The sequence below is a fragment of the Felis catus genome, chromosome B3 (assembly GCF_018350175.1).
Source record: "Felis catus isolate Fca126 chromosome B3, F.catus_Fca126_mat1.0, whole genome shotgun sequence".
In the NCBI taxonomy this organism is placed as follows: domain Eukaryota; kingdom Metazoa; phylum Chordata; class Mammalia; order Carnivora; family Felidae; genus Felis; species Felis catus.
Genome location: NC_058373.1, coordinates 20768869 through 20796127, shown reverse-complemented (window position 1 = coordinate 20796127; position 27259 = coordinate 20768869). Strand labels below are relative to the sequence as shown.

The window sequence follows — 27259 nt, the reverse complement described above, 5'->3', positions numbered from 1 at the left end:
GGAGACTGCGCTTGCGTCGGCGGAGGCTGCGTGTTGCGTCACAAGGGCTGCGCGTTGCGTCAGGGGCGTTTGCCTTGCCGCTGCGCGTCGGCCGAAGGAAGCGGGTGGTGTCTGTGCTTCACCTCGAGTCACAGCAGTGGCTTTTGTTGTAATTAAAAGTGTTGTCCTTACCAAGCCCCCCAAATAGAGGACAGGAACCAAAAGTCCTAAGCAAGTGTGCGGCTCGTTTTAGGACCACACGGACTCCGGCAAATACTGCGGAAGTATTACGAGTTTTAAAATCGCGAGTATTTTCAGATGGAGGGAACTCAAAGAACGAATGTGGGAGAAAAGTAAGGGGAGGAGGAAGGTAAGAGTGTGAAAGTGAAGTAAAAGCATTTCTGTCTACATACAGCGATGTTGAAAAAATAAAAGACCCAGATGACTCTTAATTTGCTTTGCCTTTGCCACCCCCACCCCTCGGTGCAGGTTCAAACCGGCCTAAACATTTACCACCAGTTACTTTTCTCTAGTGCCCTGAAGAGTTTATTAAAAACGAATGTTTGATAAAGACAGGCTTGCCTTGTAAACAGGACTCTTAACCATGTTTTTGCTATTGCAGTATTTATAATTATGCATTAAACTCCCCCTGCTAGACAACCAGGACAAACCAGCACATAAAGCACGTTACAATCAAGTGTTCTTGCTTATTTCTCTTGGAAAGCACTTGCTCACGTAAATTGCGTTGGGCCCACAACCACAATTTTAGCAGAAATGAGTAAGAATGCTACAAACAGAAACGTGCTCTCTCAAGAGATTCTCAGTTAATTTTGGGCATCACTGATCAAGAACTGCAATAATGCGAATCTCTTAAATTTCTTAATTTTTCATATATTAGCCTTAGGGCTCAAAGAAAAGAGAACCCAGGGGTATCATGTGCAACCCTAATAGCCAACATGAGTCATTTCATTAGCTCAAACCATCTGCAGTCTGCTGCCATTACTTCTACAGATCTTAGCAAATGTGTTCCTTTTCTATTTACTGACTTGCAGAGAAGAAACTGAATTTCCTGCTTTATCTTATTGAAAGCAGCGCCCAGAAAGTGGGAAAACTCTTCAAAGAACCAAATCAAACTGAGTTCCTCTTTAATGCAAATATATTCAAAGGAAAGCAATTCAAAACACATTATTTGAATAATAGCATCAAAACACAACCTTATTAAAATTTCATTAAGTGTTAGTAACATAAAATTTTTGTTTGTAACTCAATATGAAAATGCAATCTGATAATGGCATCGGAACTGCGATACTAAATGTAAAATGATACTCCATGTTGTGATGCAAGTATGCTAAAATCTAGTGAGCTATGAGTAATAACTCTGTTCCACGCAAGATCTAACAATATATCCTCAAGCATCTGTCTTAATGACAGAAGCCTACTAAGAAAAACAAATACATCATCAAGGCACTCATTTTTTTTTTTTTACAATGAGAAAATTCATCTCCATTTTCCTTACAAATTTGGGCTTCATGTTAAACCTCCTGCAATAAAAAATTCTGCAAAAGTCCCCTCCAATAGAATCAGCTGTAACGTGAATTAAAAAAAAAAAAGATGAAAGAGAGAAAGAAGGGAGGAAGAATCAGCAACCAACAGATAACAGAGAAATGCAAAATGAGATGAAAGCCACTGTCAACAATTAGGCTGCATTTTCATTGTAAATCTGCAGTGTCCTTCAGCATATCTGTACTCAGCAGATTGTCATACTCAAAGTCAGAAAAGATTTCAGTTAAAACACCACCCTACACTGTGTCCAGAAGAATGCACATGAGAAAAGACAGACATATAATAATACTAGAATGAAGTTTAGGCGTCACATGGAGAAGTCACCCAGACCCACACTCCATTTTAGATTGACATGGAAGCCATGGATGTTTGAGGAAAAACTTGTGACGATAATGACACAAACACTAATAATAATACATACAAACAACAGCTAATGATTATTGCAAAGGGTCAGACTATTCTAAGTGGTGTACATATATTACTTCAGTCACTACAACAACCCTGTGAGGCCTGTGTGTTTATTATGTTTCTCTTCTCACAAAGGAAGAAACAGGCACAGAGAAAATATTAACTGTCCTATAGCAAGTAAGTGGCGGTTCTGAATTAAGACAGTGCACCTTCAGAGACTCCTCTTAACCATATGTTAAAGCAGACAGAACATAAACATAGTGTCCTTAAAAAAGCAAAGTTATGGAGCCATATGGACCTAGATTAGGAACCTGTGTAGTATTAAGGCAGCTACTGACACTCCTTTCTGTTTCCAAATCCGTGAAATGAGATTACTGTAGTCTCCCCTGATCCACGCGGAACACATTCCAAGACCCTCAAAGGATGCCTAAAACTGCAGATAGTACTGAATCTTATATATACTATGTTTTCTCCTATACATACATATATATACCTATGACAAAGTTGATAAATTAGTCACAGTAGGAGATTGAAAATAATAATAAAATAGCGCAATTACAACAATATACTGTAATTAAAGTTATGTAAATGTAGTCTCCCTCAAAATGTCACCCTTCTGATATGGGATGATAAAATGCCTACGTGATAAGATGAAGTGAGGGGGATAACGCAGGCATCGTGATGTAGCATTAGGGTATTGACCTGAGATTATGTCAGAAAGAGGATCATCTGCTTGCAGACCACAGTTGACCAAGAGTAATTGAAACAGTGGGAAGTGAAACCACAGATAAGGGGGGGACTACTATAATAATCCAGGCATTAGGGAACTGATGAGAGGTTTGCCAAGTACCTCGCATAAGGTGGGACAGGGTAGTTGATAATAGATTGCTTCTTTCCAGAGGGTGTATGTTAAGGAAAGTGTCTGAGGACTTTACAAAGCTGTATATAGAAAGATGTTTACTGCAGTGAAACACAAGTACATACAAAAATCAGAAAAAAGTATGGAAAAAACATATTAAGGTGCTATTAAAATTATTTTAAAAATGAAATTAATGTTGATTGTGTTGCTTGGGAGATAAATGAGAAATACATTCTGAGTGATTTTGACTTCATGGTGACACCATGCCGTAGCAGTTATACACATTCAAATTTTCAGCAAATTCAGTGTGACTTGAATACGACATTTATGACTTTTTGTTCAGCCAGTGAAGTAATAAAGACAAGTGGTTTAAAAAGAAGAACATTTTCAAATGGTTTATGGTAATGATCTTAATATTTTTATTACTAGACAAAAAAGTAAAAATTCTTTGAGGCAAAAATTAAGCTAGCTGAGATTTCAAATGCATTGAACAAAGAAATGCCTACTATCACTTGCTCTTTAGATGTCTGAGTAATTAATTGCTTTATTTCATCTCCTTGGTAGCAAATGACTGCCAGCAATCTCTAATCATCTTTATTTACTAGGTTCTCCTCTTCACTCCCTGGTATTTCTTGCAGAAACAGACAAAGATTTAAAATTTTCTGCCAGCAACCTAGTGCAAAAAGCAGGTAAGGGCTTTTGGGGGAGAAAAGCAATGATAAAAGCATGCAGCCATCATATATGAGCAGCTTCACTGCCTTTTCCAGTGAAAGAAAGTGGGACCGTATGCAGTATGTGAGCAAAGGAGTTGGAGCGGGGGAGGCAGATACTATTTTGGTGAGTAGACAGGAGGAAAACGATTCCAGATATTTTAATGGTTGTAATAAAATCCCTTGTGTCCATTCATAACAAAGATCCATACGGGTTAAATCACACAGCAGGACTACATGAAAACACTTTATCTCTCTTGAAAGGATACTTTTAAGTGGCAAGAGAGCTTTCCTTGACTGGTGGAAGAGGCGGGGGTGGGGGGTGGGGGTGGAGAGGTGCAGTTTGATGAGATAGCTCTTTCCAAGCATTGCAGCCATTTGGCCCAGAAGCACCTTCTCAGACTCTTTTCAAGAAATATAAACCTGCCAGTTACCTGGAGGCTTTTACTTATGAAAATCATTAAGGTCTGTTAAGTTATAAAATTGCAAATACACAAGGTCTCTCAGTGGTGGCCAAAAATTTTTTGTTTGCTTGTTTTTGCCACTTGTTCTGCATCTTTTCGCTTTAGGAACTCCTTCCCATCTCTAGGAGACCTTAGTAAGGCTCTACCTTTTTTTCCTGAGTGCACATGATTCAGGGCAGCCACAGAGACTGGTTCGGAAGTCTATTCAGCATCCTTTCAGAGGCTCACATAGGTTCTCTTTCCCTGAGCTAACAAGCTAAACAGTGATGGAAGCCTAGCCTCCTTTGCCTTTGCTTGGGCATAACCTGCTTCATGGTGAAGCCAGCTCAAAGGAGATCTAAGAGATGGAGAAGTCCTAATGCTGCCAACTCCTGGATCCTGAGTGCAAGGTCAAACTAGGGATAACTACTTACTAAAGCAAGTCAGATGTCCTTTCGCTTTATCTGCTTCCGGTTGGTTCTCCTCACTTGGAACTGAAAAAAATTCTGGCCAAGCAATATCCAAACCCAATGAAGCAGGAGAAAAGAGGGTATTAGGGAATGAGACTTTGTTTCAAAAGGAGGGGCCTAGACAAAGTTAATATTACCTGTAAGGTTACTGAATGTAATCAGATGTTATCTGAATATAATTTGATATTTTTATTGTTTCTTGGCATATTCTGTGGTTGAGGAATGCACTTATGATTTTAATTGCTGGCAATAAGGCCAAAGTAAAAATCAGGAAAGACTGTTTTTCCATATAGAATGTACATGTGAGCTAATCTGGTGATTTACCTCTGCAGAAAGAAGTTTCAGATGACTTAGAACATATTTGAAAACATTTGCTATTCTAGAGTAGCTGTGTTCTATTTAACCCAAAGCATTTCCCTACAGGCCACACCGTTCAAGATGACAGAAGCCTCATTCTTCTAGATTTCACTTTAGCCTGTAACAGAGGTAACTCACAGGGCAAGGGAACCAAGAAGGAGAATGGACAAAACTAATACCCAGAGAGGGATAAGACAGGTAAGTTTTGAGAAAACTGAGCAAATTGAAATGGGTTAAGAATAAAAGAAGGGAATTGGAACAAAATACAGAAATAATGAAGGCAGACAAGAAAGATCCCACCGATGCATAACTGGTGGTCCTGAAGGAGACAACAATTATAAACAGAAAACCAGAAATAATATTCCGAGGTACTTTAGAGGTGGCTGTAGGAATCCTGGAGAAATGATAATTTTGCACAGGTCCTCTGTTTCTCATTCCCTCTTCTTCCTGGTTCCCTCCTTTGAGTTAAATTAACTGAAGCAGGCATGCTTTCAAGGCTGGAGAGTACACAAAGACCATGGGTTCTTCAAAGTCTGCAGAGAAGAGAGTTAGTACAGGGCTGCTTCCTCCCTGAGATGAAAATGAGAACTTAGGTACCTGATAAGGAGAAGGCTTGCCCCTTTCCAAGGCCTGGGAAGACCCAGGATCATTTACTTGTGGATATTCAGCCGTCAGAAACCCATGTCTCCCTTCTGAGAGCCTGCAGCTGTCTTCTTTCTGAGGCTAGTTCTCCAAAAACCTGCCCCAGGCTGCTGACTAATTGCCCACAGTAGAAGCCTTACAGGCAGGTCAAATGCTATGAGGCCTTGAGCAGTTTTGCTCCCTTTTAAGCCTGGGCTCCTAGAGGCTGCTTCATGGTGCCTCAGGAGACATGTAAACAGTGTATTCTTTGATTCACAATGGCTTATAAAAGCAAAGTCAGCTGTGCCAGAAACTTCTGGGCCTCTCACCACTTGTTCCAGCCTAATACCTTACCAGCAACTCCCAAAAGCATGATCTGCAGAGGAAAGAAATAAGTGCAAACCTGGCACAGGTGAAATAAGAAAACTCATCAACGATGATCCAAGAATTTGAAGAAGTAATAAAATTGACAGCTACACTGACCAAGAAAGAACACCCACATTGATTAAAAAAAATGAGGAATGTGGGTACCTGGGTGTCTCAGTAGGTTAAGCATCTGACTCTTTATTTTGGTTCAGGTCATGAACTCACAGTTTGTGAGATTGAGCCCCATGTCGGGCTGTGTGCTGAAAGTGCGGAGCCTGCTTGGGATTCTCTCTCTCTCTCTCTCTCTCTCTCTCTCTGCCCCACTTGCATGCTCTCTCTCTCAAAATAAATAAAATTCAAAAAAATCAGGAATGAAGGGGGGTATATCACTACCAACCTTAAAAAGGAAAAAAAAAAGTTTATAAGGGGATGCTATGAGCAATAAACAACTGTATACCAACAAATGAGGTAAATTTGGTGAAATGGAAAAGTTCCTAGAAACACACATTTCAAGAAGAAATAGAAAATGTAAAGAAACAAAGATTGACTTAGTTTAAAAACTTCCCATAAAGAAAATCCAGGTCCAGATGGTTTCATTGGTGAATTCTACCAAAATTCTTTACAAAAGAATTAAGACTCTTTACAAACTTTTCCAGAAAATGAAGAACTGATTCCCAGCTCATTCTGAGTCCAGTACTGTCTTGATACCAAAACCAGCCAAAGACATTATTAGAAAACTACAAACCAACATTTCTTACAAATACAGATGCAAAAATCCTTATCAAAATAGTAGCAAACCAAATGTGTATACATATATAATATGTATTATATATATAATATGTATATATATGTGTATATATATACATATTATATATATATACACATTATATACATATTATATACATATTATATATATATAATATACACATTATATACATATTATATATATGTATATATTATATATATACATATATATATATATACATATTATATATATATATATACATATTATATATATACATATATATAATATATATAATATATATATATGTATATATATATGTATATATATATAATATATATACATATTATATATATACATATATATATACATACATATATATACATATACATACATATACATACATATACATACATATACATACATATATATATACATATATATATATATACATATTATATACATATATATATATATGTATATATATATGTATATATATATATACATATTATATACATATATGTATATATATATGTATATATATATACACATATATATATACATATACATATTATATACATATACATGTATATATATATACATATATACATATACATATTATATACATATACATGTATATATATACATATATATATACATATACATATTATATACATATATGTACATATATGTATATATATATATACATATACATGTATATATATATACATGTATATATATATACATATATACATATACATATTATATACATATACATGTATATATATATACATATATATATACATATACATATTATATACATATATGTATATATATATGTATATATATATATACATATTATATACATATATATATATATGTATATATATATGTATATATATATATGTATATATATGTATATATATATATGTATATATATATAATATATATACATATTATATATATACATATATATATATACATATTATATATATATATATACATATTATATATATAATATACACATTATATACATATTATATACACATGTATATACACATGTATATATACACATTATATATACATGTATATACACATTATATACATATTATATATATATACACATATATATGTGTATATATAATACATATTATATATGTAATATGTATATATATTATATATATTTATATATATATATATATATAAAAGATTGAAGACACTACCTATCAAAATCGCAGCTGCATTTTTTTAAATAGAAATTGACATGCTGATCCTAAAATTCATAAGGATATTCCAGGGACCCAGAATAGCCAAAACACTCTTTAAAAATTACAAAGTTGAAGGAGTCCCACTTCCTCATACTTCCACAATAATGTCATAACAACACTATTGTAATCAAAGCTGTGAGGTACTGGCACAAACATAAGACATATTGTTATGGGCTGAATTGTGTCTTCCTCCTCCTCAAATTCATAAGTTTAAGTCCCAATTCCTTCTACCTCAGAATGTGACTGATTTTGGAAATAAGGTCTTTAAATGGATTAAGTTAAAATGAGGCCATTAGGGTGGGTTGCTAATCCAATAAGACTAATGCCCTCATAAGGACATCATCCTTCTTCATCCTTGGAGGAAACACCAGGGATATGTGCACACAGAAAGAAGGCCATTTGAGGGCACAGTGGAAAGGCAGCTGTCTGCAAGTCAAGAAGAGAGGCTCAGGGGAAACTACACTATTGCTAATACTTTGGTCTTGGATTTCTAGCCTCCAGATTGTGAGGAAATTTCTGTTGTTTAAGCCTCCCAGTCTGTGTATTTTGTTATGGCAACTCTAGTAAACTGATACACATACAGAGCAGTAGAGTAGAAGTGAGAGTGCAAAAGCAAATCCATGCATCTATGGTTAACAGATTTTCAAAAAAGGGACCAAGATAATTCAGCAGAATAACAACAAATGGTGTTGGGATAATGGATATCCTCATTCAAACGAATGAACTGGACCCTGATCTTACACCACATAACAAAATTAACTCAAAGTGGATCATAGACCCAAATGTAAGAATTAAAATTCAAAAACTCTTAGAGTGAAACATTGGAGCAAATTTTCATGACCTTCCATTTGTCAATGATTTCTTAGATAAGACACTAAAATCCCAGGTGATAAACAAGAAGGTTGAGAAGTTGGATTTCATAAACATTAAAAATTTGTGTGTGTTCAAGGAGACTCAAGAAAGTGAAAAGGCAATCTATGCAGTCTGGGGGAAATTATTTGCAAATAATCATGTATCTGATAAGGGACATATATACAGAACATATAAACAACTCTTGCAACTCAATAAGAAGACACAAATCCAATTGTAAAACTGGGCAAGGGATTTAAGTAGACATGTCTCCAAGGATGTAAGAATGGTTAATCACATGAAAAGATGTTCATCACAATTGGTCATTAGGGAAATGCAAAATCAAAACCATATATACTACTTCACATTCACCAGAATAGCTTTAAACAAAAAGGCAGATAATATCAAGTTTGGCAAGGATGCAGAGAAACCTCATATGTTGCTGGTGGGACCGCAACACGCTACAGCTTCTGTGGAACACAGTTTTGTTGTGGGGAAGGTGGGGTATGGGGAGTGACTGCTAAAGGGTATATGATTTCTTTTTGGGGTGACTAAATGTGATAAAATTAGATAATGACGGCTGCATAACTCTGAAGTATGCTAATAAGACATTGTATACTTTAAACAAGTGAATTTTATGATATGCTAATTATGTCTTTATAAACCTGTTTTAAAAAGAACCTGAAGAAGGTCAAGCTGAAGAATCTTTAATAAGATGTTCCTTCTGAAGTGTAATGAGATGAAATCAGAAAAGAAGACTAAGAAAACAGTAATGAGAACCATCAAGTAGATGCAGTTAGGGCACCCAGACTTTCTGGATCAATAGCAACAGAAAGAATTAAAAAAATTTTTTTTTAATGTTTATTTTTGAAAGAGAGAGAGAGAGAGAGAGAGAGAGAGAGAGAGAGAGAGAGAGAGAGAGAGAGAGAGTGTGAGCAGGGAGGGGCAGAGAGAGAGGGAGACACAGAAACCAAAGCAGGTTCCAAGCTCTGAGCTGTCAGCACAGTGCCTGACATGGGGCTTACACACAAACCGTGAGATCATGTCCTGAGCCAAAGTTGGACACTTAACCGACTGAGCCACCCAGGCACCCCAACAGAAAGATTTTTTTTAATTAAAAAGTTAAACTAAAGTGGAGGAGAGTCTACTGTTGACATAATGATTTCTCCACTGTCACAAGGATTTTTGTTTATATTTTAGGTGATTAATGAACATCCTTATGCTATATGGTTTATGGAACACAATTTCATCCTTTCTCTGCCACCAATTTCTTTCCTCTGGGTCCTGGAAGACTTCTCACTGGTTAGTTCTCAGCCTCTTCACCTGCAGAAAGGCAGGGCTGAGTTAGGCAAACTTTCAGCTATAAAATATGATTAATATATGAAAGAATTCTAAATCATAAATCATACACACATATTGGAAGGAAAATAGAAAGCCCATCCTGAAAGTAACATGTAAAGAAATACCTGGTTCCTCATTTATTAGATGTCCATATACTGGAGCATCCTGAGTTTCCCAGAGCATCTGCTTATAAGACAATAAATTTCCTAACTTGGCTCTCTTTTTCTTTAAGTGACACAATTCTGTGACTTCTAGGACAAGTGGAGGTCTCCATTTAAAAACCACTCTAATGTTGAATGAATCTTTAACAGCAGCAAAATATCTTGAGGAAATGGGGGCTTTGGTTGTTCCTGCTGCTTCCTGGCTTCCTGTACCAGAGACATCAGACAAAGGTAGGCTTTAGGGGCTGCATAAATAGCCTTGGCCCTCAAATATTTTTGAGAGAAGGGCAAAATCAAAAATAGGTAATAAAGTCAATTGTGCATGCATTGTGATCCAGTGGTTTCAAAACTGTATCTTCCCACTCACGAGCAAGAACAAGTACCTGTTCTCTCAAAGAGATCTACCATATCAAAACATATCAACCTATACTGTGAAAATTGCCTCTGAGTTAATCATAGTGCAGTATGTATAACTCAATGCAGGATATTCACAAAAAAAATGCAAAATAAGTTAACATCTACAAAAGTAGAAGTATTTTATGGTATGTGATTTTAAGTTCTTTTCCCTTGCTTCACAGGCTCATTTTTCATTTCCATATACAACACTGAAGACAAGATCTACAATAAAAAATAAGGCAACACCCACCCCCACCCCCAAAATAGCCTTTCAGACACATGCAATGGATTAATAAGGAAGACATACATAACTTGCTTATTGATCTAGCCCAAACTTTGACATAGTCTCCCTTACCCTGATGTCATATCTTTACTACACTATACTGAATTGAATTTAGCTCCTACAGTTTCTTAAATACAACAACCGGGAACAATGAGATTATATACAAGAACTATACAAGGATTGTGAAACTTAATAAAATTTAGAGAAAAAAAATCTAGAAATGTGAGAGTGATTCAGGTGAGACATGTCACCTCATTGACTATGGGGTTCAGTCCACTCACTAATTTGGCTGACCAGATTTCCATGTGTACCTTCTGGAAGCTGCCCATCTGGTAGAAAAAAGAAAATCTTAACTGTAAAAGATGAAGAAGGAGAAGAACAGCAACAATAGTTTTTTTCAGTTCATATAGTCCAGTAAGTGTGATACTTCGCCCAAAAAATATTTTCAGAAATTAAGAATTGATGTAAAGTATCTTTCTCCCTGGAGGGAATAAGAAAGTCAGATGCTCTGTCCTTTGTACATGGGCAACGCTTTCTCTTACCTGGACTTTCTCTCTCTCACCTGGACAAAAGGTATGATGATCATTGCCTTAGTATGAAAACCATTCAAATAAGTAAAACCTATGCTCAACCAGAACTCTCACTTCTATCCACTTGTCTTAGAGCATTAAAAGACCAATTGCTACTATAATTCCATGAAAACTTGTAAATCATATAGGGCATATGTGACGACCCTGCTAAGAAGAGAATTTGACCAACTCGTCCCTAGTTCTCTCAGAAGATACCCTCAGAAGCTCAATACTAAAGGAAACTTCAGTCCGGATCCTCTAAGTGCTTTCCTTGCATGTGCATGAGATGTTTTGGCAGCTCTGTGGAGCTTTCAGAAGCCGTGAACAGAGAAAATAAGAAAGAATGGCATTCCAAGGAATAAACAAGTTTGACCTCAATTGGACAAAAGGAGGCACAAAGCCTGGAGAAGGAAGAAACAGAATAGGTAAAACAGAACACACCCTGTAACACCAGGGGAAAGTAGCAACCTTATAAATACAAACATGTTGGACAGCAAACGTACCAGGGCTGTGCGTGAGAAAGTGATTCAAGGAAGAGAGAAAGCCCTGCACATCGGGTGAGAATCACATGCATCAGGGAAGGAAGAAATCGCAGAGGGGAACCTGCTGCCTACTTATGTGCCCGCCCAGCTGGCTTGGCCTCAGTGCTGCATCCAGCAACCAGGAAGCCACCGTGGGAAAGCCAGCCCTAAATGCACAAGAGGCCAAGGAGTTCGGTTTCCTGAAGGATCCCTGCCTCCTGAAGCTGGCAACAACATCCCTTCATCTGGCTGGATAAAGCAGGGCATCTTTCTTTCACGAGAAACAAGAGGTGTTTGTTTTTTTTTAATTCAGATTTTATTAATCCCACAGGTTTGAGAGAGGTGGCATGGGAAAAGCAAATGTTAGCTAATTAACTGCTTCCTAGGATCCAATCAGTCATTAAAAATGTGCTTATGAAATTTTCTTGAGCTGTTCAGTTGTTTGTAATTATCCAAGTGGTTCATACTACTCATGCATGTTTTCTTTTCCTTTCACATGCACCTCTAAGCAAATTACCTAATTCAGTGTGGTTATTACTTTGGACCTTTAAAAACTGTATATTGAGAAATTTCACACAATGATTAATGTGGATATATCTGTTATGCTTATGGCTAATCCTTTGTGTCCAGGTGTGATTATTAGGTGCCAATTACAGAAATTTAGCCCAACTTCTTGCCACTTAATATCAACATCCATTCACATGTTCACTTGATTAATCTTATTCAAGGGCAGTATTTTTTAAATTTATAAATAAATTATACAACCAAAATAACAAGTGACTGGTTTAAGAGTTGACATGTGGCCCAGTTCTGGCCAGTGAGATGTGAGGAATATTTTGGTAGTGTGTGTGTGTGGGGTGGGGGTGGGGGGTGGGGGGGGAGTCTGAGAAATGTCTACTTGCTCTCAAAAAGAGGTTCACAGGAAAAAAAATCCTCTTCTACACATTTTACATCTGTGTGTAATGCCTCAAGCAATGGCAATCATCTTGTGACCATGAGTAGAGCTAAGCCAACACATCAAAATATTGAAACTGGCAGAATGAAGAGCTGGAAAGAATCTGAATCCCGGACGACTTCTCTAGGCTGCTGAACCAACTAACTCTGGAGCAGCCCACCTCTGCTTGGGCTTGAACTTGTTATTTGAGATAATTTACTTCCTTTGGCATTGAAGCTTTTGTGAGTTGGGCTTTATATCACTTGTAGCCCAAAGCATCCCAACTGATTTCTGTGGATGAAAGAATCCCAACAAAGGGAATATATCAGTTGGTTGTTCAGATTTCGCCTAGTGAAGCCAAGGCTCCCAGTCACTAGCCATGTGCCAACCCCTCCACCTAGCTCTGAGATCTATAGACATTTGAACATCAGCTTGAAGCACTGCTGAAGGTAGTGGTATAAGCCCACAAGTTGGCTGTCGGCCTCCCTCTCTGTGCAAAAAGACATTTAGATGTTATCTGGGAACAGGGAGGATCTATGGTTTGCCCAGATATTTACAGTCTGTAAGTTGGAAAGGCAGAATTTACTTGGAAGTACTGAAGATACATCCTCATTTTCAGAAACTTCACCCTAGCCTGAGTGATTCCCATCCTCAGCCAGTGGTTCCCTGTGAGTACCTACTGAGGAGTTTACTCCGGCCATACACTAGAACAAGGGGATACTGCAAACTCCCCACAGCTCTTAATTTCCAGCAAAGTCATCATTTCTCTATCCACCTGATGGAGACTTGGAATTTTAGCTTCTCCAGGCCATCCTGCAGGGGACTGAGTCTTTCGTTCACTGCCACTTGGCCTATAGCTGGTCCCTGACCCCTAAGACCTTACTCTATGCTACAAACTTGGTCCCCAGTTTTCTTGGAAAGAGAAGACAGGAAGTTATAACCTGAGGCTCTGGAGGTTTTCAGGAGTTCCAGTGTGTCCTTGCAGCACCCCCAAGTGACTCATGCAGCACCCCCAAGTCTAGCCCTGTTTCCTGCCTAGAAGTGTTCCTTAATATGATGACCAGGGTACAGTTGAGCTCTGACAGCCCCAGGCTGGCCAGCTAGCCACATGTTCCCCTATATCCTGTGGCTACTGATGATGCGTAGCATGTGCCCACCGGCTGACTCACAGTTGCACCCCATGGCTGGCCTATGGTAGAGGTGCATGCTCAGCACAGGAAGCCCAAATCAGTAAAACTCTACAGGCCAAAGGTCAGGCAGTATGGAGAAAGGCTGCATCTTCTGGAAGAGCTCAGAGTGAGAAACTGCCATTCCAAGCCACAGTGGAATGATCCAGGGGGTCTTCTGAGCAGAGAGGGAGCCTGTAAGGCCTGCCTGAGGTGTCACTCCACTGTCCTATTGAAAGACAAGTTGCAGGGTACCTGGGTGGCTCAGTGGGTTAAGGATATGACTTTGGCTCAGGTCATGATCTCTTTGTTCGTGGGTTTGGGCCCCCCATCAGGCTCTGTGTTGGCAGCTCAGAGCCTGGAGCCTGCTTCAGATTCTGTGTCTCCCTCTCTCTCTGTCTCTCCCCTGCTCACACTCTTTCTCTGTCTCTCAACAATAAATGTTTACAAAAAAAAAAAAAAAAAAGGTTGCAAGGTGGGCCTGAAGATAAGCTAACCCTATTTGATTCTGAAAACAGACACTATCCCTTTCCTCCCCCTTCCCCTGCCATATCTAAAGCAAGACAATGTAGTTTGCCAGGCCCAGTTACTCCTTCCCCACAGAGGGAAAATACTTCCGCTATCTGCTTCCATCTCTTCCTATTTACCATGGCCTTAAGGGGATCCTGTCATGGCCACCTGCTGAGCCCAAACCAGCACTGGGGAAACTCCAAGCAAAATGATCAGGCAAAGTAAACTCATACATACACCTAAGTACAGTGGAGACAGCCAAATTCCAGAACAGATGGCTACTATGGAGCGCAACCAATAGAAGAAACAGAATAAGACTATCAAAAACATAATGAGGACACACAAGGAGATATTATTAGAGCACAATAAGATACTTCTGGAACAGAGTAATTCTTGATTTTTAAATGTAAAATTCTAGTAGAGGTACTGTAAAAGAGAATGGTCCCTGCTGAAAGCCAAATTACTATTTTAGAAGGCCCAAATGAAAGATACACGACAAAAGTTAATGAAATAAAAATAATAAGTGAAATATCAAGATATGAAGGGCAGAAAGAGAAGGCATAATACGTAAATCACAGAAGTTGGGGGAGAAAACAAAACATATGACAGAGAATGAGCAAAGAAACTATATCAAAGGAAAAACAACTCAAGGCTTTGGATTTGATAGGGTTCTGAAAAGGCAGAATTTAGATCCATCCTGCTAAAATTTCAATAACAATCCTATCAGCTTCCAGAGAAAACAAGTAAGTTGTTTCTAGAAACAATCAGTTTAACATCACATTTTTCACTTGTAATCCAAAAATTCTCAGCCCAGGAAACATATTATTATGTGAGTACCAAGGAGCAGATTATGGGAGGTGCACAGTGGGAAGCAGTGGTCTCAGGTGTCCTCTCTGAGAACACTCCAGTATAGTCTTGCCAAAGAACCAAATCAAACAAGCACCCATGGGAGGTGAAGACAGAGTTTAGTAAGCAATAGTGAGAACAAATCTTGTAATACTTATTTTAAAATCTTAATGGACAATGATAATGTGAATGTAAATTGTACTACAGTTGCTCATAAGGATTCTTGAAATAGAAGAAGGAAGATTTTGGTAAGAACCCAGACCCAAACAATCTCTGAATACCCCAGGAAAAAGGAGAAGAGTGGGGAGATGGAACAGAAAGAAAAATGACTCTAAGAGTCTTCTCCAGGTGGGGTGAGGTCAGGAGGGTACTGAAAATATTTTAGTGTGAGAGTGTGCTGTTTATTAAGCTATGATCTCTCAGTTCCAAATCCACTGCTCTCTATTTTTTTTAAATTTTTTATTAGTTTTGTTTATTTTTGAGAGGCAGAGAGAGACAGAGCGCATGTTGGGGAGGGGCAGAGAGAGAGACACACACACAGAATCTGAAGCAGGCTCCAGGCTCTGAGCTGTCAGCACAGAGCCCGATGCGGGGCCAGAACTCACGAACCGTGGGATCATGACCTAAGCTGAAGTTGGACGCTCAACCAACTGAGCCACCCAGGCGCCCCTCCACTGCTCTCTAATACTGGGGTTGGATCTCTGTAAGCTATGTTTTTCTTCTGTTAGGTGGTTTCATGTTGCAGTCTTCTAACAGGGGGCAATGGAGTAGCCTGAAAAGTGGGGTAAGGTGTAGGACTTCTTCTTCCTGTTTGCTTGTTCTTCCTGCCAGTAAGGTCCTAGCAATACCTCTGCCCTGACAGCAGCAATTGGTTCCAACTTCTTTCAACACTCCCACAAACAGCTTTCTTGTGCTCTCACACAGGTATGAACAACAGCAAGGGACGTCCCTATATATATTAGAAGGATAACAGAATATTAATTACAATGTTTGCCAATACATTTGAAAACAGATGAAATGGGCAAATTCCTAGAAAAATATAACCAAATAAAACGTATATAAGACACTGACAAGGACATTTTGAAAAGTGTGGATAAAAGGCCAGTCTCCCTCACAAACACATAATCAAAAGCCCTGAACAAAACATTGACAAAATCAAGAGATTCAGCATGAGAAAGCAGAGTTCAATCCAGGAAAGAGAACATTCAAAAATCAATCAAGGTGATTCGTGATTCACTATATTACAGAATAAAGAACTTTCCTATGGTCATCTCAAAAAAGAAAGAAAAGTCATAGGAGAAAATTCAGTATCTACTCATGATCTTAAAAAAAAAAAAACAGGGGTAACTTGGTGGGTCAGTTGGTTAAGTGAATGACTTCAGCTCAGGTCATGATCTCATAGTTTGTGAGTTCGAGCCCTGCATGGGGCTCTGTCCTGACAACTCAGAGCCCAGAGCCTGCTTCAGATTCTGTGTCTCCCTCTCTTTACCCCTCACCCTCCCCTGCTCATGCTCTGTTTCTCTGTCTCAAAAATAAATAAACATTAAAAAATTTCTTTTAATACTAACAAAATATGAAACTTAACAATATTGAAATAGAAGGGAACTTAACTGATCACTACAAACAATATGCACTAAACATCGCTTTTTATTGTAAAATGTTGAAAATGTTCCCTCTGAGATAAGGAATAAAAATTATGAAGACTGGGGTGCCTGGGTGGTTCAGTTCATTAAGCAGCCAACTTCGGCTCAGGTCATGATCTGGCAGTCTGTGAGTTCAAGCCCTGAGTCCAGCTCCGTGCTGACAGCTTGAAGCCTGGAGCCTGCTTCTGTTTCTGTGTCTCCCTCTCTCTCTGCCCCTTCCCCATTCACTCTCTGTCTCTCTCTGCCTTTCAAAAATGAATAAATGCTAAAAAAATTTTTTTTAATTATGAAGATTGGAAAGAAACAAAATTGTCTTTTCTTTTTCCAATGACATGATTCTATATGTAGAAAATTGAAAAGAATGTACAGATCAGCCATTAGAACTAGTAAGTTATCAAAGTAGTTGGGTATAAGGTCAATAAGCATCAATCAGTTTCATTTCCATTTTTCAATGGCAAACAGAAAATGGAATAAAAAATATATGCCATATGTGATACATTTTCCCAGAGATGGATCCCACATGTGCTTTTGTACTGTAATGTGAGTGGCTGCTTCTCCCATCAAGAGGTGGGGAAAATCGTTTCACCCCTTCATGTGTGGACTGACTTCATGGCTTGCCCTGAACACCAGAGTGTGGCAGAAGTTACATCATGTGGATTTTGGAGCCCAGGACTGAAGAGGCCTGTATCTTCTGCTTTTGACCTCTTGGGACACTCCCGTTCACAGAGCTCTCTTTGTCATGGACAGATGCCCCACCTAGATTACTGAATGATGACAGGAGAGGCCCAACTTCAGTGGCATCAAAGTTCCAAATACATATAAGTGAGGCCATTGGGACCATCAGGCATCTTCCAGCCATAATTTGAACACCATCACAGGAGGGACTCCAGGCAAGACAAGCAGACGTAATACCCATAGAACCATCAGGGATAATAAACTATAGATATCTAAGCCGTGATATTTTGAGGTGGCTTGTGGCATAGCAATAGATAACTGAACACTATGCACAACATCGCCAAAATTAAATAAATAAATAAATAAATAAATAAATAAATAAATAAATAAATAAATAAATAAAGACAGGTAGGATTTATAGCTCTTGAAAGCTATGCAATGTCTCTACTCAGAAAATTATGAAACAAAATATTGAGAGAAATTAAAGATGATCTAAATAAATGCTCATAGGATGGAAAACACACTATGGTAAAGATGTCACTGTCTTTATATTGATTTACAGATCCACTATAACCCATCAAAAATTCTAGCAGAGTTTCTTTGTAGAATTTGACAAGCTGACTACAAAATTTATACAAGAATGCAAAGGACATGAATAACCAAACAACACTGAACAAAAAAAGTGCTTACTTTATTGGATACCAAGATTTACTTATAAAGTTTCAGTTACTTAAGACAAGGTATGGTATGGACAAATAGACCAAAAGATCAGAGAATCCAGGAGGTGACCCATGGATATACGAACACTTCCACATCACAAAGATGATATTTCATAGCAGTGAGGAAAAGGGCTGTCTTTTGAATAAATGGACCTAGATCAACTGGATATTCATATGGAAAAATGAAACTATATTTTTTGATTATAAAAAAAATCAAATCAACTCTCGGTAAATTATAGTTTCCAATGCAAAAGGAAAAGTAATAAAACTATTTAAAGATAACACAAGACAAAAATCTTTTTAACCTTGAGGTAGGAAATCTTTATTTCAATCAAGACACCAAAAAGATCATTGTGAGATGAAAAGGCAAGCCCCTGAATGCGAGAAGATAATCTATATATGTGTGTATATAGACACAGCTGACAAATTACAAATAACTGAACAAAGGGCTTATCTCCAGCATACATAAAGAGCTCTTTAAAACAAATAAGTACATACAACACAATGGAAAATGGGCAAGAGCTTTTATAGGTACTTCACAAATGAGGGGATCCAAATGTCAAATAAACATGTGAAAAGGCATTCAGGGTAATTAATAATCAAGGAGATGCGGAATAAAACTATAGTGAGTTACCATGACTCACCCACCATATGGCTCAAAGGAAAATAAGTGGCAATACCAAGTATTGGTGATAATGGAGATAATGTAAATGGAACAACCACTTTAGGAAATTATTTGGCATTATCTACTAAAATTGAATCTATGCACCCAGAATTTCACTCCTAAGTGGTGCACAAAATAATATGTAAGTCAGTGTTCATAGCAGCATTATTTGCAATAGTCACCAAATTGAAATAATCCAACTGTCCATCCACAATAAAATACATAAATAAAATATGGGACATACACACAATGGAATACAACACAGCAAGGAGAATTAAGGCACCACATCTAAATGCAACATGAATTAATCTCATTCCTTCTTCATTGCTTTTGTGGATTCTGCCCTGCCCTGCCAAGACAAAGATACCAGAGGGACCCTCTTAAAAGCCCCTCCTCTCCTCACCATTACAGTGGTCCTAGCCTTACTTGGAGTAAAAAGGCAAAGTCCTTTAAATCATCCACCAGTCTCCACACAAGGTAGCCCTTGGTGTGCCTCTAACTTTCCCTTCACACACTCCCCTCCAGCCACACCTCTCCTTGCTGTTCCTGGAGTGTGCCAAGCATGCCCACATGTGGAGGCCTCTACACTGGCTAGTCCCTCTGTCTGGAAAGTTCTCCCCACACCCCCCCCCCTCACTTCCTTAGGTCTCCAGCAACAGGAGAGCACCTCTCATCACTCTATTAAATAGCTCCCCAGTCCTCACACTCCCTATCTGCTTCCTGGTTTTCCTTTTTCACTCTAACACCTGCATGTAACATAGGATTTATCTATGTTTTTCCATCTCCCCTACCTAAAATAAAGCTTCATGAGAATGGGAATTTTGTCTATTTTTTTCATCACTATATCGTCAGCATCCAGAACATTTCCTGGCACACAGAAGGTGCTCAATAAAATCCCGTTTAAGAGTGACCACATAAAAGGTCCTAAAATGACTGATGCTCTCTATCCTTAGGAGGAGCTTATCTACCAGTGCGGGCCTCACTGGGGGGTCCCCTACCTCTCTGAACCTGTGACTGTTTCTCCCCTTGGACAGTGGATTTCTACGTAAGGGAAGTCTCGTGCTTCAGCCTGAGGATGGTTCAGACCAGCAGTCAGCACTCTGGGAGTTGCAAAGAGGGAGGCTGAGATGGCAGATGGAGATGCAGCCTCACCCTTCTCCAGACCCTCACTTAATACCAAGTAGTTCAATGTCCATTTAAAATGTCAAGCTAAAAGAACAAAAGGAAATGCTATTGCTATCTTTTTAAAACTACACAGAGTGAAGCCCCATGAGAGCTTAGAAACTGTCTACCACCTAAACAGTGGGACACAATCTAAGCTCCCATCTCATGTTTTTCTGATTTTCTACTACCAGACACTGCCTTGAGTGCTATATTTTTTATCCCATTTTCCCACCTTCAATAAAATTCACCTGTATCACTCAAAGGATACCTAGCTGAGGCCTGATTGTAATTTTTGCCAATACTTTCAGGACCTGAACAAGTTATTTCACCAATATATGAATACCAACCATCACAGGCTTTGGTTCCATAATTTCATATATGAATTTTAATAGGATTAGGTCACAAAACACAAAAATGTACAATAATATAATGAGTAGATATATTTTGGGATTGGGAAATACAGAGGTTCACCACTGCATATCTTGGTTTAAAAAGGAACAGAGCAGGGGAGGATAATGCTTCTTTCATTTCTCACTTCTTTTCTAGTCTTAGGTATTTTCTAGAACATGTGATTCTAAAAAATGCCGATGCAGGTCAAATAAATTTGCCATGGAAAACAAGATAAAAAGCAAAGCTTCCTGCTTCTCAATACTACTTAGTATTAAAATACAGTGATGACCCTCTCTCTTCTGCAGCAATGCACACAGAATCTGTTTGACAGACCCTGTGTCAATGATGCTGACACAGAAACACACCAGCAGGATGGATCTGTATGATTCACAGCATGACAGCCATTGCTTATCATGACATCTTGTCTGGATTAAAATCCTCCTGGGGGGCAAACATTATTGCAGAGGACAGAACGCGGAGGTGGGCATATGTACTAGGTACGTAGGTTTGGGTTTGTGTTTGCGATAGAAATCCATCTCTCTGTCCTTGGCGTTGCTCTCTCCCTGGAGCACGGCTTTTGTCACACACAGGGAGCACAAAGGTAGGTAGCACTGAGTAGCACATTTCAAACTCTGCCAATGGAGACACACTGACTGTGGGACACCCTGATTTAAGTCCAGATATCCTGAGGAGCAGAACTCTTTAGCCTACTGTACGCTAGTTGCTATATCCAAATCAATACACTCATCTTGTCCTCACAGGGGGCCTTGCAGCAACTGCAAAACAGCAAAGAGATGCTGGGCCTATGATCCTACTGTTCCTTGTAGCCTGACCTCCACTCCTCACCCCCCTCATGTGGTCACCAGGGAGTCCTGCAGCCTAAGGCCGGCAGCAAAAGCCTCTAACCTATAGGCCAGGTGCCCAGAGCCAAAGAGGACATACTGAATCACATCAGAATGAGAGCCCTCTGGTGGGACAGTCCACCCAAGGAAACCAGAGCTCAGAGCCTAGGACGCGAGGATGGAAGACCAGGAAGGAAGAAACAGGTGGAATCAGGAAGGGCAAAACAGGACTGGCAAATCCTGGAAACACGTTATCGCCAGGGTTCTGGAAGTTCAATGCATGTGGAATGTAGGAGCAGAGCCTAACATTTAGAGGCTAGTGCCAAGAATGAACCAACTCTGCCTTCAGCCACACCCCCACCCTGCTAGTAAACTACAAGTACACTGAGGTGGCGGGGGTGGGGGGGTGGGACGGAAGCCCAGGCATGTAACTGCACCTGTCCTGCTGCAGCTGTACAGGTCAGTGGTGGGGAAGGAATCTGCCCTCAGCACCCTTGGTGAGGAAATGAGAAGAACATGTGCCTCTTCTGATATGTAGACCAAGTTCGCAGTACCTTAAAGGTTTGGTTGATAAATACGGAGACTTTCACAGAACATTTCCTAGACGCAGATCCAGTCACTGTTATTTATTACCCGGGAAACTGAACAAGCACATATAAAAGATAAGGGCCAGATCTCAGTAATAAAAGTTCCATAAGTACAAAATTATATTAAAATAATATATTTATTTTAATTATAATTATATGTGACTTTTAAATATATAATATATATACACTTTTTATGTATAATTATGTGAGTTTTTGAAGAGTTCCAATGAAGTGATTGATGTAAAACATCATGCTTTTTTTCCCCCAAGGAGACTGAAGGTGTCTTATTTACAATTACCCAGAAAACAACAAAAGTGGCAGGACCTTCCTGTTCTTGGGGCACAGGTCACAGTTGGCTGAGGGATGATTTCTCATCTGTGGGAGAGGAAGTCCTTAGCAATGCTGCAGCCAGCCTTCCTGCAGCTCTGGAACCTAGAAGCTCCTCCACTAAAAGTGGAGGAATGCATGATCCCCGCCACGTTGGAGGGGGTGGTGCACTGGCCCCCCAGGCACTGAGAACCAAACTACCAGAAGGGAAAGAAGAGGGACAAGATGACAAGGCCAGTACACGAAGATCCTCAGATTTAGATCTCATTCCCAAAGCACTGGAAAACCAAGAACAGTCCAGCCTCTACCTTGCCTGAAATGTCAGATCCTCAGAGTGCTGAACTGGAGTCTCACAAGGACAATAGGGAGCAAGGGCTGCTGGGACGGCACAGGGAAAAGTTGCATGGCCCCATGGAGAGCTGCATTCCCCAAGACTGGGAAGAGGTCAGGGGGGTGAGGTCCCCCTGAAGTGGCAGAAGCCTGCCACCCTCTCTCACCCGGTGTCCTTGGAAGGTGCTGAGTACAAGGGTGAAGAATTGGACCACCAAGGGCCATAGCCCTGAGAGAGGAGAGGGGCTCCCTGCAGCCCACCCAGAGCCACTCAGGCAGCAGTGGAACAGCTAGCAGCCACGGCATCTCCAGGTGGGAGAAACAAAGGCTGATGGGGAGGTCCACTGTGCAGGAAGAGGTACAGAACCAGAAATCACCTGAGTTTAAAAAATGTAAGAAGAGACATATATCCAAAGGAAACAAAGCCACTATCTTGAAAAGATATCTGCCCTCCTGCACTCACTGCAGTTTATATATTTATATTTTCTAAATATATTTTCTTAATATCTAAATAAATATAGAATATTTATATATTCTAAATAGCCAAGATAAGTGAACCTAAGTGCCCACTGAGGAATGAATGGATAAAGAAATTGCATATGTATGAATGTATATGTAATATACATATGTATATATAGTGGAATATTATTCAGGTATAAAAAAGGAGGAAACTCTGCCATTTGGAACAACATGGACAGACCCCTAGAGTATTATGCTAAGTAAGTCAGAAAAAGACAACTCTTTGTAGAATCTAAAAAAACCCCCACAAATATATGTGGAATCTAAAAAGTACAAATTCATACATATGGAGAACATATTGATGGTTATCAGAGGTGGGCAAAATGGGTAAAGGTGGTCAAAAGGTACAAACTTCCAATTATAAGAGAAGTCCCAGGGATGTAACGTACAGCATGGTGACTCTAGTTAACAATACAGTGATGTATATTTGCAATTTGCTAAGAGAGTAAATCTTAAAAGTTCTCATCATAAGAAAAAAATATTTTTAATGGTGTGAGGTGATGGATGTTAACTAAACTGTGGTAATCGTCTTGTGATAATATACATACATCAAATCATCACGCTGTACACCTGGGAATAACACAATGTTATAGGTCAATTATATCTCAATACAATTGGAGGAAGTTGTTTGTTAATTAACAACTGCATTATTTCTTTGATGACTGTAATGGTGTAATCTGTACTCAATGCAAGAGGTTTTGAATAAGGAAATATCATGAGAAGAATATATATCTCTCAAATATGAAGGATACACTGTTTCTTCTATAGCAACAAATGGGCCAACGAATGGGTCTAAAGCTAGAGCTCCTTCTGGGTTTTTTTTTGCAACAGTAATCTGGTTTTATTAAAATTATACTTCAAAATTTGTGTCCCTAATGTATGTAATTATACTTAGAAAACAAAATGCAGATATATATTGTTTGTTCCAGGTTGTATATAATCATTTTTCTAAGTGATATCATGATTCATATTCTCTAATTTCCCTGACTCGATCACCATGCTAAGAAATCATAACTTTCTTAAAAGGAATTTACATACAAAGCATAAAATTCATCTCTTCTCTGTGCTCTGTCCAGTGATCCCTGCCTCTGTTCTGCCTATTCTCACTTTTTACTTTTATGATTACTTAACATTTTTTTTTCTAAAAAGGGTAGTTCATTTTTTTAATTAATTCTAACTTTATTAATTCAACTCTCATTTTAAAGCTATGTTCACTTAGACATATTTTCTTAATTTAAGAATGCCCAAGATCCACCTGAAAAAACTCTCTAAGACTCTAGAGTCAAAATAAAAACTGTTTTGATCATACATTACACATTTCTGTAAATTTGATGGCACTGACCAAAACAAACAAACAAAAAAAAGAAACAAGCATAACTTGTTCAGAGTGTATAATACAAATCTAAAAAGTGAAATAAATGCACCCAGCTATGAACTAAAGGTGCAGCGATAATACTAAAACATATAATGTTAAAAAATGGATCCTTTTGTCTCCTTTTCAGTGGCTTCCCCCCCAGGACTGAGAAGGAAATATCAGGTGCCAAAGGCTCATATTCCAAGGGGCGGACAAGACTGTGCAGCCCCTGGGAAGAGGGCTGGGTGGGTTAGGAAATCCCTCAGAGGCTTAGGGTGGAGTGGGGACAAGATGGGTCTAAGTAGAAGCAAGTCCCCCCTTCTCCCTCTCTCCCCACCAAGTCTGGTCAGACTGGTGTGCTCCTCCCTGGGGTAACCCAGAATCAGGTCAGCTGGGGTCACTGAGCTCAGCCTCAGCTCCTAAAACACATCCAGGATCCTCAGCAGACAATTGATGCACCATAAGAAGCAACTTCTATCGTGGTGCCAGACTTTCATAATTATGGAATTTGGAAACAAATGATGTGTAATTGACTTGAAGGATAAATGATATGTAAACAAATAAACATAAATATAGGAAACATTCCAGAACAGAGTGTTCCAGAATTGAAAAGACTTACAAGTTGCTCAAAGATTCCAAAACCTTTCTTCTTTCTTGTAGGAAACACCCTACTTGCAGCAACTCCCTTTTCCCATTTTCTGTGAAAGGCGTTAAAGTGGGTTGGCAGGAAAAAAATGGGATATAATTATTTTTGGCAAGCAGGATAAGGTTATAAATATGCCCATTATTAAGCTATTGTGAGAGCTCTTCATTAATTTTTCATTCATTTGAAAATCTAATATAAAGTAGTGTGGCTGCTGATGGACTTAAACTTTATCAAGTTCCAGTAGAATTAATTCTTATCTGCCGTCAGTGTAAGTGAGCTGCACAGGCCCGTTAAAACACTGGAGTCTGCACTTCTCTGAGCCAGAATCACCCTACTTAAAAAAAAAGTCAGTAAATGGGGACCTTACATTTCACATCCTATGATGAAAAGATAGATGAAAAGGTAATCATGATAAATGAAATCGTTTTTGTGGGTCTTGGTAATCATATACATTTCTTAAAATGACTTTCTTTAATTTTCCAAAAAACATATTTGTCTTTCATTCTCCTCATGGGATTTTACTAGAAAAGGAGCCTCCAGAAAATGCTGTATTACATCAGATATTTGTAGTGAGGATGAACAATGAAAACATGCTACAAACTGAGCAAACATCAAAAGTGAAAAAAACACAGAGAAAATGGACATTGGTTTATAGCTTAACTACACAAAGTTGGACAAAGATCCCAGGGCTTCAAAAGTCCTGCTTTCCTGGAGAACTCCAGGGAGCTACAATTTAATTGATAACCATGGAGTCAAGGGCAACATCCGGAGCCACAGACTCAGACATAAAACTTAGTATAAAAATTTTGAAACTTTGCCCATATGCTAATAGCCTGTCAATCTACTATGAATTAGAATAAAATTACAGAAGAGCAGACAGTATAGGGAACAGAGCACTCTGATGACCTGAAATTTTTGTTGAAGAATACCTTAAGGACACAAGTAAAAGTTTTCAGCCTTAGCAAATAGAAAATACTGAGTGCCAACTAATGTTTATTTGATGCATCAAGACCTCTCCGTACTTCAAGGAAATCCCTAAAGATTAGCAATGCTTTTCATGAATTTTGTTAAATGAAATTACCTTTATTTTTTTTATTTTATAGCAAGTATTATTTTAGCAATGAGCACTGCAAAGAAAAACTCCTTTGCCACCAAGAAAACCCCTTCTGATGTTTTGAAGCAAAAATATGAATAGCATGGTTAGAAAATTCAAACTGAAGAGAAAGACTAAATGAGAAGGTAAGATCTCCAGTATCACCTGAATTCCAGTCTTGATACTTCCATTGGTATCTTTTGACTCCTTCCAGAAAACACCACCAATTTTATGTCTATACATATTTCCTTTGATTTTTCCCCTTCATTTTAGAGTCACGTTTATTAAAAATTTTAAAGGAATTTTGGATCTATATTCAAGATAGATATGACCCTATAATTTCCCTTTATCATAAGGCCCTTGTTAGCTTTGGTACTAAAGTTATGCTGCCGTCATAAATGCAATGGGAGGGGCATGTGGGTGGCTCAGCTGGTTAAGCATCAGACTCTTGATTTCAGCTCAAGTCATGATCTCGTGGTTTGTGAGTTCGAATCCCATGTTGGGCTCCATGCTGACCCTGCTTGTGTTCTCTCACTCCCTCTCTCTCCACCCCTTCCTTTGCCTCCCCTCTCTTTCTCTCTCAAAAAAAGTAAATAAGACTAAAATAAAATAAAATAAAATAAAATAAAATAAAATAAAATAAAACAAAATAAAATAAAATAAAAACAATGGAAAATAATCCCTCTTTTTCTATTCTCTGGAAGAATTCATGTACAATGTACACAATTTCATCCTTAAGTGTTTAGTAGAATTTGCCAGTGAAGTCCTCTAGGCCTGAGGTATTTAATTATGGGGAAGGAATTTAATTATGAATTCAATTTCTTTAACCGTTATTATTTGAATAAAAAATTGAAATTTTTTATTTCTTCTTGTGTCAGTTTTGGTAGCTTGTGTTTTTCTATGCATTCCTCATCTTATGTAAATTTTCAAATGCATTTTCATGA

The 27259-nt window shown here is 38.5% G+C and overlaps 1 protein-coding gene and 1 long non-coding RNA gene across 6 annotated transcripts in view; one reads left to right on the top strand and one right to left on the bottom strand.

The window, feature by feature from the left end:
• LOC102901160 lies at nt 1-26511 on the top strand. Of its 4 annotated transcripts, XR_002742826.2 has the most exons (6): nt 1-349; nt 3415-3498; nt 3577-3646; nt 4856-4987; nt 10209-10368; nt 10716-12330. It is a non-coding gene; the product is annotated as an uncharacterized LOC102901160 (long non-coding RNA). The 4 variants fall into 4 exon arrangements; XR_006598955.1 differs by lacking the exons at nt 3577-3646; nt 10716-12330 and adding an exon at nt 26326-26511 and having other exon boundaries at nt 10-349; XR_006598956.1 differs by lacking the exon at nt 3577-3646 and having other exon boundaries at nt 14-349; nt 3448-3498.
• Nucleotides 1-27259, bottom strand: part of FAM189A1 (family with sequence similarity 189 member A1) — a 451690-nt gene that overhangs the window by 147911 nt on the left and 276520 nt on the right. The gene's annotated exons all lie outside the window — the stretch shown is intronic.